Genomic DNA, 14,164 nt, shown 5'->3' with positions numbered 1-14,164 from the left:
AGAATGTATTCCATCAGGGCAAATTCAGCCGTACTATTAGTTCAAACAGTAATTATTTGATTTTGTTCACAAACCCATCCATCCATCCATCCATCCATCCATCCATCCATCCATCCATCCATCCATCCATCCATCCATCCATCCATCCATCCATCCATCCATCTTCTTCCGCTTATCCGGGGTCGGGTCGCGGGGGCAGCAGCTTTAGGAGGGACTCCCAGACTTCCCTCTCCCCAGCCACTTCATCCAGCTCATCCCGGGGGATCCCAAGGCGTTCCCAGGCCAGCTGAGAGACATAGTCTCTCCAGCGCGTCCCGGGTCGTCCCCGGGGTCTCCTACCGGTGGGACATGCCCGGAACACCTCCCCATGGAGGCGTCCAGGAGGCATCCTGATAAGATGCCCGAGCCACCTTATCTGGCTCCTCTCAACGTGGAGGAGTAGCGACTCTACTCTGAGTCTCTCCCGGATGACCGAGCTTCTCACCCTATCTCTAAGGGAGAGCCCGGACATCCTGCGGAGAAAATTCATTTCAGCCGCTTGTATCCGGGATCTCGTTCTTTCGGTCACGACCCATAGCTCGTGACCATAGGTGAGGGTAGGAGCGTAAATCGACCGGTAAATTGAGAGCTTTGCCTTTTGGCTCAGCTCTCTCTTTACCACAACAGACCGGTACAGGGTCCGCATTACTGCCAACGTTGCACCGATCCGCCTGTCGATCTCGCGCTCCATCCTCCCCTCACTCGTGAACAAGATTCCAAGATACTTGAACTCCTCCACTTGGGGCAGGATCTCATTCCCGATCCGGAGAGGGCATTCCACCCTTTTCCGATCGAGGACCATGGACTCGGATTTGGAGGTGCTGACCCTCATCCCGACCACTTCACACTCGGCTGCGAACCGTTCCAGCGAGAGCTGGAGATCACGGCCTGAAGAAGCCAACAGCACCACGTCATCTGCAAAAAGCAGAGACGCGATGCTGAGGTCCCCAAACCGGACCCCCTCAACGCCTCGGCTGCGCCTAGAAATTCTGTCCATAAAAATTATGAACAGAATCGGTGACAGCCTTGGCGGAGTCCAACCCTCACTGGGAACGAATCTGACTTACTGCCGGAAATGCGGACCTGACTCTGGGATCGGTGATACAGGGACCGAACCGCCCTTATCAGTTGGCTCGGCACCCCGTACTCCCGAAGCACCCTCCACAGAACCTCTCGAGGGAAACGGTCGAACGCCTTCTCCAAGTCCACAAAACACATGTGGACTAGTTGGGCGAACTCCCATGCACCCTCGAGGATCCTGGCGAGGGTGTAGAGCTGGTTCACTGTTCCATGGCCAGGACGAAAGCCACACTGCTCCTCCTGAATCCGAGGTTCGACCTCCCGACGGACCGTCCTCTCCAGCACCCCTGAATAGACCTTACCGGGGAGGCTGAGGAGTGTGATTCCCCTGTAATTGGAACACACCCTCCGGTCCCCCTTCTTAAAGAGGGGAACCACCACCCCAGTCTGCCAATCCAGAAGCACTGTCCCCGATGTCCACACAATGTTGTAGAGGCGTGTCAGCCATGACAGCCCCACAACATCCAGAGCCTTTAAGAACTCCGGGCGGATCTCATCCACCCCCGGGGCCTTGCCACCGAGGAGTTTTTTAACTACCTCGGTGACTTCGACCCCAGAGATTTGAGAATCCGCCTCAGAGTCTCCAGGCCCTGCTTCCTCAATAGAAGGCGTGTAGGTGGAATTGAGGAGGTCTTCGAAGTATTCTCCCCACCGACTTACGACGTCCCGAGTCGAGGTCAGGAGCACGCCATCCCCACTGTAAACAGTGTTGACGTTGCACTGCTTCCCCCTCCTGAGACGCACAAACCCCCGCGATAAATTGCAAGTGAATGTTCTGGCGAATCCAATTTGTCCCAACAACCGGACGTTTTTCCTGGAGTGTTTTGAGGATGCTTCAAGGGAGCCGCATGGGTATTTAGTGATAGATTTGACACCTTCATGCCCAGAACAATATAGACTACGTACAGGTGCACGACATAACCAGTGGCCTGTTGTTTATATCCCCAAAGAATAAAACGATGATGAAGCTTTTAAAAACAAATGCTCCGTTACTCAAGTCTTTGTTTACATCCAAAATGTAAGCATTTGCCTTTACTGGCCGCATTCGCACCTCTTCTGGGAAACATCGCTAGTGGTTTTATGAACAAACAATAAAATAGAGTTTGAAAACGGCGCAGACAATGTACCTGGTTTCCCCTTATCAGCTCGAGAGGCTAAGCTGGCCTGCCCCGACCATTCTTTGGATGAAGAGATGAAGCAGGCTTTGGAAAATAAAAAATTTAATTTAAAAATTTAAAAATAATTTAAAAAGATCAAAATTTGTCAAACTCTGATGCAACGTTACATAGGGTTGGTCAAACAAAAGGACAAATTCCTATCACGATTCGCAACGAAGGCAATGAGGCGGGTGAAAGAAAGATGACTGTCAGATACACAGATAAGGTGACCGGTGAAGAATGGGGGGATATTGGATGTCATCTGACCACGTTCTCGCCGCAATGGCATCTATGTGTTGTAAAGATTATCGGCAGAGGATGTAAGCTGGACACCGCTAAGTGAATTCATTTTTAAAGGAAAAAACTGTCAAAGGCTCACATATGAGCGATTTGTTAAAACATCTAGTCGTGGGTGGAAAAAAAACTAGCCGGTCAACCGGTAGGATGTACCGAATTTCTGCGTACATTAGCACAGCTTAATCTACCTGAATTAAGCGTCTCGAATCCCTTGGCTCGTGCTGATTTTAAACGTTTAAAATACCCTAGGGATGAAGATGAGGATGTTTCTTACGCAAAAGATGTAAGCGTGATAAATAAAAGAAAAAGAAAGAAGACCTCGCCGGTGGTAAAGTGGGTTAGTTATTAGATGTTAGATACTATTGTTGTTACTATTACTGAGAAAAAACACATGACTCTTGAAGGAATGAGGTCGAAATACAAAAAGTCCTGCCTAGCTACAAAAACAGATATGCTCAAACCTCATTGAATAAAGTACATAAGCAGACAAGCATATTCACATATTAAATAAATAAAAGAAACATTTTAAGCATATAATTATACATACACACCAAATCAATAAAGAAGACATAACTAGACATTTTTGATAAGTGGTAATGAGTGGTAATGCCCCCACCCACCTGGAGAGAAAGGACTCATATGTGAGGTTGCTGTTTGTGGACTTTAGCTCTGCCTTCAACACCATTGTGCCGCAGCGACTCATCTGCAAACTCGACGAGCTGGGCCTCAGTACCTCCCTCTGCAACTGGCTACTGACAGCTTCCTGGACCTAGTCTACTCGGCGCAAAAGGGAGCTTTCAAAGCCATCCCCCTCCCCCATCTGGGGCTTTCTGACCATCTCACCGTTTTGCTTTTGCCCGCATACAGACAATTGGTAAAGGCATCCAGGCCGGTTCGGAGGCAGGTTCGAGTGTGGCCTGAGGGTGCCTCCGATGCACTTCTTTTGACTGCTTCGACACCACTGACTGGGACTTGTTTAAGCAGGCAGCCACATACAACGATTGGACGGACATAGAGGAGTATACTGACTCTGTTACCTCTTACATCACGAAGTGCATCGATGATGTGACTTGCTCGAAATCCGTCGTCACTCGCGCGAACTGGAAGCCGTGGCTGACGGGGGCTGTCCTCAGACTGTTGAGGGCCAGGGACAAGGCTTTCAGAGCGGGGGATGAGGCTGGCTTGAGGACGAGGCATCAAAGAAGCGAAGAAGGCGTTCTCGTGCAAGGTCTCCACCCACTTCAAGGACAGCAAGGACGCACATAGCCTTTGGCGGGACATTCAGACCATCACGGACTACAAGCCCGCGCCGAGGAGCTGTGAGGGCGACGTCCGTCTGCTGAACGATCTGAACCGCTTCTTTGCTCGCTTCGACGCCCAGAACAGCACTTGCCCGCTGAAGACCACTCCCCCCCCACACGAGCAGCCCCTGCACCTCTCTGCCGACGGTGTGAGGAGGGCGCTTGCCGCTATTGACACCCGTAAGGCGGCGAGCCCTGACAACATCCCGGGTCGAGCGCTGAAGGACTGCGCTGGGGAGCTGTCGGGTGTCTTCACGGACATCTTTAACGTTTCCCTGCAGCAGGCCATCGTCCCCTCGTGTTTCAAGGCTGCCACCATCGTTCCTGTGCCGAAGAAACCTGCACCGTCCTGCTTCAATGACTACCGCCCTGTGGCACTGACGCCCATCATCATGAAGTGCTTTGAGCGGCTGGTCATGGAGCACATCAAGTCCGTTCTCCCCCCCACCATTGACCCTTTCCAGTTTGCGTACCGTGCCAAGCGGTCCTCTGAGGATGCCATCTGCTCTGCCCTCCACTCGGCCCTAACCCACCTGGAGAGAAAGGACTCATATATGAGGTTGCTGTTTGTGGACTTCAGCTCTGCCTTCAACACCATTGTGCCGCAGCGACTCATCTGCAAACTCGACGAGCTGGGCCTCAGTACCTCCCTCTGTAACTGGCTACTGGACTTCCTCCGCCAGAGGCCTCAGGTGGTGCGTGTTGGCGACAAAATCTCCGCCAGCATCACGCTGAGCACAGGGGCCCCCCAGGGCTGCGTGCTCAGTCCATTGCTCTTCACCCTGCTGACGCATGACTGCAGTGCGACTTACAGCAACAACCGCATAGTGAAGTTTGCTGAGGACACGACTCTGGTGCGTTTCATCACGAAGGGCGACGAGACTCGGTACAGGTCGGAAGTTGACCTTCTGACCACGTGGTGCAGGGACAACAACCTCCTGCTGAACGTCAATAAGACCAAGGAAATCATTGTTGACTTCCGGAAGGGTCACACAACACATCTGCCGCTGATCATCGACGGTGCTGTGGTGGAGAGGGTGAGCTGCACCAAGTTCCTGGGGGTGCACATCAGTGAGGACCTCTCCTGGTCCGCAAACACCTCGTCACTGGCAAACAAAGCTCAACGCCGCCTGTAGTTCCTGCGGAAGCTCAGGCGTGCATGTGCTCCTCAGGCAGTCCTGTCTACATTCTACCGTGGCACCATTGAGAGCGTCCTCACCAGTTGCATCGCTGTCTGGGGTGGTAACTGCACTGAACAGAACTTGAAGGCCCTGCAGCGCATAGTGAATACGGCTGGTAATATTATTGGTGCTTCGCTCCCCTCCCTGAAGGACATTTACACCTCCCATCTCGTCCGCAAGGCAACCTCGATTGCCAGAGATGTGAGTCACCCGGCTCACTCTTTGTTTGACCTTCTGCCCTCTGGGAAGAGGTACAGGAGCCTGCGCTCCCGCACCACCAGACTCGCCAACAGCTTCTTTCTCCAGGCTGTTAGGGCCCTGAACTCGCTACCCCCTTCTGCGTAGCGTGCGGCACTGTTGCGCTATTTTCGGGAATGTCTGCTGTACGCGCACTTGCTCCTTTTTTTTCTGCTCCTCTTATTTATTTATTTATTGTTGTGTTATTTATTCATTATTTATTCAGCACGCTTTTGTTATACTTGTTTACTTGTTTGTCTGTTGTGAGCCATGTCTTGTCACCGTGGGATAGGGGGGAACGAAATTTCGGTTTCTTTGTGTGTCTTTGGCATGTGGAAAAATTGACAATAAAGCTGACTGTTAGATAAATTGTATATATATGTTATCATGCGTTCCCTAATGAGTACTTATTAATAAAGTTATTGCACAGAATGCTTGCTGTTTCGCCTTGCAGACGTCCACCAGTCCATAACAAGTCAAACGATGCTGTCTGGAGCTTCCTGACCTTCTACATCTCTGGGAATCCAAGAAAGCTGTTGATAGCTCAAACTATTTTGTTGATGTCTGTGACTTCTTATTTCACGCTCGAAAAGGAGTAGGAAGAAGCATAGCTTTTTAGATTCCTACCCCTTTCTCACTTTATCCATTAAACCAATGATTCAACATATACTGTAATTCTACAACAGACCACAAGTAGATACACTTTCACACTTATTTTTCTGTTTCATTTTAACTTGTGTGTAGCCCTTTGGCACTTTTAGCCTTTGTACCCGCTAAACAACATATTTTTGTACATTCTTTTAAACTGGTGGATATTTGGACTTTGCTTGAGTTCCTCACTTAAATTGTTCCATAGTTTGACCCCAGTTACAGTGATGCAGAAACTTCTTAAGGTTGTTCTTATGTTTAAGATTTTGAAGTTGTGATTCCCCCTTAACTTATAACCTCCCTCCCGATTCCTAAATAAGTTTTGGATATTTTCTGGTAGTTGTTTTGCTTACTTGCTATACATGATTATTGCTGTTTGGTAAGATACTATGTCAGTGGATTTTAATAGTTTGGATTGTATGAAAAGTGGATTTGTGTGTTCCAAGTAGTTGATTTTATGAATAGTCCTTATTGCTCTTTTCTGCAGAATGATAAGTGGCTGTAGTGAAGTTGTATAAGTATTCCCCCAAACCTCAGCACAGGGCAAGACAAGAGAACAATAAAGTGTACGAAGTGAATGATAATCCAGTAATTCTTTTGCTTTGTATATGACTGCCATGCTTCTTGAAATTTTAGACTTTACGTTTTTGATGTGTGGCCGCAACGGATGCTAACTGCCGTCAACCGTCATACCATCAGAGAAGAAGAAGGGGTGGCCTGTCCTTTTCGTCGTCCTCTTGTCGGTTACGGTGAGTCTCTGCGTTGCTCTCTTTCTGGAACCGCCTTAAACGAGCACTGCCAAAATCCAGGAGCTTTGCCCCCCTGGGCCCCCTCCGGGGCGCTGCCCCTGGCCCCCTGCGGCCCCCTAATGGGGGCATACGGCCCCCAGACACTGGCTACTTTTCAGTGTTTTTTCACATTTTCCGTTCTCATCCCTGATACTAACAGTTATTCAAGTAAGTATAAAATAAATAACACGTTTATTTATTAACACGTTATTGGTTCTTGTCACAAGCCTAGTGTGTGCTGCAATATTACCGTATTTTCCAGACTACAAGTCGCTCTGGAGTACAGGTTGCACCAGCTGTAAAAATGCATAATAAAGAAGAAGCAAAAACATGTCGCACCGGAGTACAAGTCGCATTTTTGGGAGTACAGACATGAATAGGCATCCCCTGATCTTAAGCTCCCAAAAGGGCAAGGAAAAACTCAAAAAAAAAACTGCCAGGGGAAAATGAGAAACCTTGAGAAGGGACCACAGATGGAAGGATCCCCCTTTCAGGATCACCAGGTTTTGAATGAGAAAGGTCTCCTCTGCAAAACATGCATTGAAGGCAAAGTGGCGGGCGAGTTTACGGAGGGAGAAATATGGAAGGAACGGAAGTTGGACTACCTCAAGCGTCACATTCAGCAGAATGTCCGGAAGAAGGCCCAGCAGAGGCTGTACTTCCTGAGACAGCTCAAGAAGTTCAACCTGCCACGGGAGCTGCTGAAGACCTTCTACACTGCCATCATCCAGTCTGTCCTCTGCACCTCCATCACTGTCTGGTTTGGATCGGCCTCCAAACAAGACAAGCACAGACTGCAACGGACAATAAGGACTGCAGAAAAGATAATTGGAATCAACCTCCCATCTATCCAAGACTTGTACCTGTCCAGGACCAGGAAACGTGCAAGTAACATCTCAACAGACCCTTCGCACCCAGGTTGCAGCCTGTTTGAACTACTCCCCTCCGGACGCCGTTATAGAGCTCTGTACACTAAAACCAGCAGACACAGAGACAGCTTCTTCCCCCAGGCTGTCGCTCTGATGAACTCACACCACTCTTAGAGTCTCAGAGTCATTACTGTGCAATAACATCCCGCTTGCCACACCTTTTTTGTCTACACTGTTTGGACTATGTGTCCTCTCTGCATCCATTGCAGCCTGGTCATCCTAGAAGAGGGACCCTCCCATCTGTGGTCTCTTCTCAAGGTTTCTCATTTCCCCTAGCTGGAGTTTTGAGTTTTTCCTTGCCCTCTTGGGAGTTTAAGATCAGGGGGTGTTTGAGAATATCTTTCGTTCTTCACATGTCCTGAGTGTTGTTGTTAGTCACCTAAATGTTGAACAGAGGCTGTGATTTACCGAAGTCAAATTCCTTGTTTGGCATGCTCAAACATGGCGAATAAAAAACTCTTGAATCTTGAATCTTGAAATGTCATTTGAAAGCTGTTGGAATTGTACAAAGACTCAAGATGGCACATTACTTTATTGCTTTATTGCGAGAGAGCGCAAAAGACAGACAGAAAAGGAACGAACTGTCACACAAAACAAAACCCGACCCCGAGCAAGTTAAAGTTCTCATTGACAATCCAGTCAAAACTCGGTTTTCGACCACAATCCGTTCCAGAAGGCGGTTCGAGAAGTGAACTCTCTCAATAAAAGGCACGGCTACATTCGAGCAGAGCGCGGATCTCAGCCACACTTGTTGCGTGTGTTTGGGGTGCGCCCTTCTGCGCAGAAGAAAACGCTAAGCCAAAAAGACCTACCGCCTCTGAGATTGATTTCAGATAAATGTTGTCAACCCAACAGTATGTACTACAATTAACCCAGTAAAACTTTTTATTTGGCAGCATGGTGGAGCACTGGTTAGCATGTTTGCCTTACAATGCAAAGGTTGTGGGTCCGATTTCGGCTACGGACTTTCTGAGTGGAGCTCGCATGTTCTCCCCATGCCTGCCTGGGTTTCCTCCTGGTATTCCAATGTTCTCCAATGTTGAATAGACGTGCATGGTAGGCCGACTGACGACTATAAATTGTCTGTAGGTTTGAGTGTTAATGGTTATTCGTCTATGTGTGTCCCGCGATTTGGTGACAACCAGTTCAGGGTGTCCATGACTACTGCCCAGAGTGCGAGGATGTGCTCCAGCAAAGTAGCACTACTCTGTGAGTAGGCATGTTCAGAGAGCAAGAGTGCGCTCCACTCCTATTAAAGGGTAACTCAACCCAACATTTTCTTTAAAATATGTTATATATGCCCACAGGAGCCGAAATACATCATTCTTATTAATATTGCGTCCTTGGAATGAGATAAGTAACAAAATTCACTCGTTCTTATCCATCACAGGGGGGCAACCATATTGCCACTCGCTGCCGACTAAAAATGACATCACAGTTGCCAGGTCTCAAGTCAAAAACAATCGCAGTTCAGCTTTAGAAAACTGGTGAGCAAAATAGCCACCCGTTCAGATGGTGAAAAACAGGTGGATTTTAACTGTTACGTTCATATTCAACAAGTGAAAAAACATCCCTGCGTTTCAACTACTTGGGCAGCTGAGTCACGCCGAAAGTTACGTCATGCATCCTAAAAAACGGCCTTCGGAGAACGCACCCTGTGAATTTGGACACAGCTCCCGACTCCCAGCTGGCCTGGGAACTCCTTGGGATACATCGGGAAGAGCTAGAAGAAGTGGCTGGAGATAAGGAAGTCTGGGCTTTCTTGCTGAAAATGCTGCCTCTACGGCCCAACCTCCAGATAATCGGTAGATGATGTATGTACGGATGACAGGACAAAAATTCAGTATTTTTACTGGGATAATTATTCACTTTGTAATTGTAATCTAATGGACTTTAAAAAACAAACAAAACAAATGTGCTCTATGCGCTAAAAAAAAATAAAATAAAAACCAGGACCAATAAAGCATTTAGATTTTGTTACATTTTATTTTAAAGATATCACTCAGATGTCCCTATGGAGAGAAAAATGCACATTATAACACAAGATACGTGCTGATGACAAAAATGTCATCTTACTTGGCAACAACACCATCATTCTTTGCCAGCCTGAGGATGGAATCATCAGACTCCCCCTGTTTTGCATTTAGGAGAGAACACACACATGTAAAAAACCACAAGCATTTGAACCATTGAACACAATCCAGGATGACTCACCATTCTGCGGATGGCGCCACAGATGGCATAGGTCTTGAACTGACCGTTGAAACGACCCGTGACATTGTCCACCTGTAGCAGACATAGTTGAATGAATGACTTTATTTCATACATAGAAATACGTCCACATTACATACAATACAGAACGTACATAGAGCTTGAACAAGGACAAACTATATACAGTGTCTGACAGAAGTTCTGTCGCTTGTCCATGTTGTAGAAACAATGGCTTATAACCTGACTTTGACTCACCCAAATGAGGTGTAATGTATGAAAATAAATTTGCTTCACTGCAGAAATATTGATCTTTTAATGAACACAGAAAGGTCAGAGTTTGGCAAACCAAGTTTTGTCGGCTTGTCATACAATACACCCAATCCTAGCAAAACCTTTGCAAGTTAGAAGGCAATATCAACATACTAAAATGTCAAGAAATATTAGCTACCTCTTCCCAATTGTTAGGGTTTTTCAGATTATCCTTATCGGATGATTATGTTGGAATGCAACCGGTAATAAATAACCTACCTTGTCTCATCCTACACAAGGTCGTAAAAGTTCCCCCTGATATGTTTTGGGCTTCCTATTCAGTCTACACCAGCCCCCACTCTTAATAAATATGTCCTTGCAGTTGGGAGGGTTTTCAGACTTCATTCCTGAGCGAGTGAACTCTCCACCTGCAGGTGTCTAAAAGGACTTGCTTGTCTCCCGTGTGGTTCTTGCAAAATAAGTTAGAGTGAGCACAACTCTAACACCTTTTATGATTGGTGTTAGAGATTTGCTCACTCACACTTATTTTGCAAGAACACCACGGGAGACAAGCAAGTTCTTTTAGACACCTGCAGGTGGAGATTTCACCCATTGAAGGAATGAAGTCTGAACCCTCCTTCCTGCAAGGGCATATTTATTAAGAGAAACAGAGTGGGGGTATGAGTAGGCTGAATAGAACGCCCTTGTTCTAGATCAAGGTGCTCCAGTACTGGCCAGCCCAGTCACCAGACACGAACATCATTGAGCATGTTTGGGGTAGAATGATGGCGGACGCTTGGAAGACAAAACCAAAAAATCTTGAACTCTTGAGAGGCACGCAAGACTGCATTCTTTCCTGATGATTTCATCAATATGAATCATTGTCGAACCGCATGGATGCAGTCTTTCAAGCTCAAGGACATCAATTCAGCTACAGCTTTTTCAATTGCCTGTGATGGGTGAGTCGAGTGACGCGACCGATATCGAACAGACACCGCTGCTATGCAAGTACGTGAACTCTAATGGGCCGCAAGAAGAAGTGATCAAATTGACACCACTATTTTTCTTTAGATTATTTTAATAATAGGCATACAACTTATGTATTGACACTATGTTGCATTATAAAAGGCTTTTAGATTTTTAAGGCTCCAGACAGGTATGTTTTTTGTTTTTTTTGGGCCGATATGGCCCTTTGAACATTTTGGGTTGCCGAACCCTGGCATAGACAAAGAGACGTGCTTACGAGCAGTGTTCCCTCTAAGCTGCGCAATTGCGGACTGGTCGTGCAGTCTTGGCGCACATGAAATTACATGCTGCGCACAAAATACAATTCAGCATAAACTGATTGATTAAGATCTACTGTTAGACGTACTCTAATCTAATTAAGTGGATGAATGATTTTCTTTCTGTGCCTTTTTGTAGTGTAAATCAGTAATTGACAGTTGTCCAGCCAATGATATGTTTCACTTAGGCTACATAGTATATGTATGACACATATGTGTCCTGCCTATCCATGCAGTGCGGCAGAGTCAAGCGATGCAAATGCTAAATTAGCTAATCATGGCGAAACGAATGAGCAGCGACACATCCACTCGCCAAGCCAAAATAAATAAGAGATGCTTCTTTTAAGTTTGGATGGCTGTCGGAGTGTGTGCAACTACAAGAGGAAACAGTGAAACTGGGTGAGATTTTCTCTTTTTGAATGAGAAAGGTCTCCTCTGCAAAACATGCAGTGAAGCCAAAGTGGCGGGCGAGTTTACGGAGGGAAAAATACGGAAGAAATGGAAGTTGGACTACCTCGCGCGTCACATTCAGCAGAAATGTCATTTGAAAGCTGTTGGAATTGTACAAAGACTCAAGATGGGAGAGCGGATCGGTACGTTATTGCAAAGAACGCAAAAGATCGACAGAAAAGGAACGAGCTGTCACACAAAACAAAATCCGACCCCGAGCAAGTTAAAGTTCTCATTGACAAGATTTATTTATTTATTTATTTGTTCATTCATTCATTCATTCTGGTGTTGCACACAGTGGTCCACAGTGTGCACAGGGAGCTTGTGCGTTTGCACAGTCACTTGAAAAATTAGAGGGAACACTGCTTACAAGGCACAATTAGAGCTTTCTGGAAAGCCAGGATCATTGCAGAAGAGCAACGTGACGACAAGACAATATGGAACTTGGCATGTTTCATGGCAAACTTGCCCAATTGTTTAATTTGGATACAGAAGTCATGGACTTGGACGGATTTGCATATAAATATCTATTAACAATAATGTGAGTACATAGAGTACATGGTTAAACAGTAGAATAAAGTACAACCAATCTCAGTGTCTTGGTCCTATAACTTTTTGTTTACCATAAGTCATGCCATAAATAGGCCCGATAATGCGCTCTATGTGTGGATTAAATACAAAACAGACCCTGCAATTGTGCCTTTTAACCCCAAGTGCCTTATTGTGCCAAAAATACGGTAAGTTGGAAAAAGATTACCTCTGCTATGTTGATCTGTACGGAAGCGTGGTCCTTGGCTCCGATGATCCGGTTGCTCGCTAACCGCTACAAGACGTCTACTCGTCCTCCGGCCGGGCTGCTTCAACCCTTGCCGGTTCCCCAGCGTCCCTGGTCTCACCTGTCAATCGACTTTGTCACGGGCCTCCCCCCCTCAGAGGGAAACACGGTGGTCCTCACGGTGGTAGACCGTTTTAGCAAGATGACGCATTTCATCCCTCTGCCTAAGCTCCCATCTGCGAAGCAGACGGCGTCCATCATGGTGCGAGAGGTGTTTCGTCACCACGGTCTCCCACAAGACATCGTGTCAGACCGAGGACCTCAATTCGCTTCCACCTTCTGGACGGAGTTCTGCTGACTCCTCGGCGCCACGGCCAGCCTCTCCTCGGGGTTTCACCCTCAGTCCAACGGTCAAGCGGAGCGCCTGAACCAGGAACTGGGCAGGTCTCTCCGATGCATGGCCGCCGGGGACCAGCGCGGGCGGGTCCAACAGCTTCCCTGGGTAGAGTATGCTCACAATTCCCTTCCCAGCTCGGCCACGGGACTTTTGCCTTTCCACTGCGTCTTCGGGTACCAGCCACCCTTGTTCGCCCACCAGGAGCGTGGTGCGGCGTGCCCGTCGGCCCAGGCTTGTGTCCGCCGTTGTCATCGTGCCTGGGCGAGGGGCCGGGTCACTCTTCTCCGCTCTGTTTCAGGCTGCGCCCGCCAGGCGAACAAGCACCGGACGCCGGCTCCGGAGTACAGAGTGGGGCAGCGTGTGTGGCTCTCGACGCGGGATTTGCCGCTGCGAGCGGGATCCCGCAAACTGGCGCCCCGCTTTGTTGGACCGTTCCCTATCCAGAAGGTGATTGGCCCGGCCGCAGTCCGTCTATCTATTAACAATAATGTGAGTACATAGAGTACATGGTTAAACAGTAGAATAAAGTACAACCAATCTCAGTGTCTTGGTCCTATAACTTTTTGTTTACCATAAGTCATGCCATAAATAGGCCCGATAATGCGCTCTATGTGTGGATTAAATACAAAACAGACCCTGCAATTGTGCCTTTTAACCCCAAGTGCCTTATTGTGCCAAAAATACGGTAAGTTGGAAAAAGATTACCTCTGCTATGTTGATCTGCACGGAAGCGTGGTCCTTGGCTCCGATGATCCGGTTGCTCGCAGAGCTTTTAAAAAGAAAATAAAAATAATAATTTAAAAAACAGTGTTTCCATTGATTAATAAAAATACAGTCAAACCTCGGTTTTCAACCACAATCCGTTTCAGAAGGTTGAGAAGCAGATTCAAGTTCAAGTTCAAGTTTACTTTATTGTCAAAAATCCTATGTAACAGGGTTACCACAGAAGTTTGAAATTGCGTTTGACCAGTCTCCAATGTGCAGTTTAACTAAAAACATTTAAATAAGACATTGACATAAATCTCTTTCTTTCTCACACACACATACACACAACACACACAACACAAACACACACACAGCTAACTTACTCATACTGAATTTACAATTTCTTTCTCTGACATATTCATTCACAACATAAACAT

General features: G+C 47.1%; 1 long non-coding RNA gene across 1 annotated transcript; it reads right to left on the bottom strand.

Moving 5' to 3' along the window:
* Positions 1-9,620: 9,620 nt before the first annotated feature.
* On the bottom strand, positions 9,621-14,156 carry LOC125992660 (uncharacterized). Its single transcript, XR_007489720.2, has 4 exons — positions 13,728-14,156; positions 12,608-13,497; positions 9,872-9,943; positions 9,621-9,789 (listed from the first exon to the last, which is right to left on the bottom strand). It is a non-coding gene; the product is annotated as an uncharacterized lncRNA (long non-coding RNA).
* Positions 14,157-14,164: the final 8 nt, after the last annotated feature.

Source organism: Syngnathus scovelli, unplaced genomic scaffold (genome assembly GCF_024217435.2).
Source record: "Syngnathus scovelli strain Florida unplaced genomic scaffold, RoL_Ssco_1.2 HiC_scaffold_23, whole genome shotgun sequence".
NCBI classification, from domain to species: Eukaryota; Metazoa; Chordata; class Actinopteri; order Syngnathiformes; family Syngnathidae; genus Syngnathus; species Syngnathus scovelli.
This window is presented reverse-complemented; position numbering and strand designations above follow the sequence as displayed.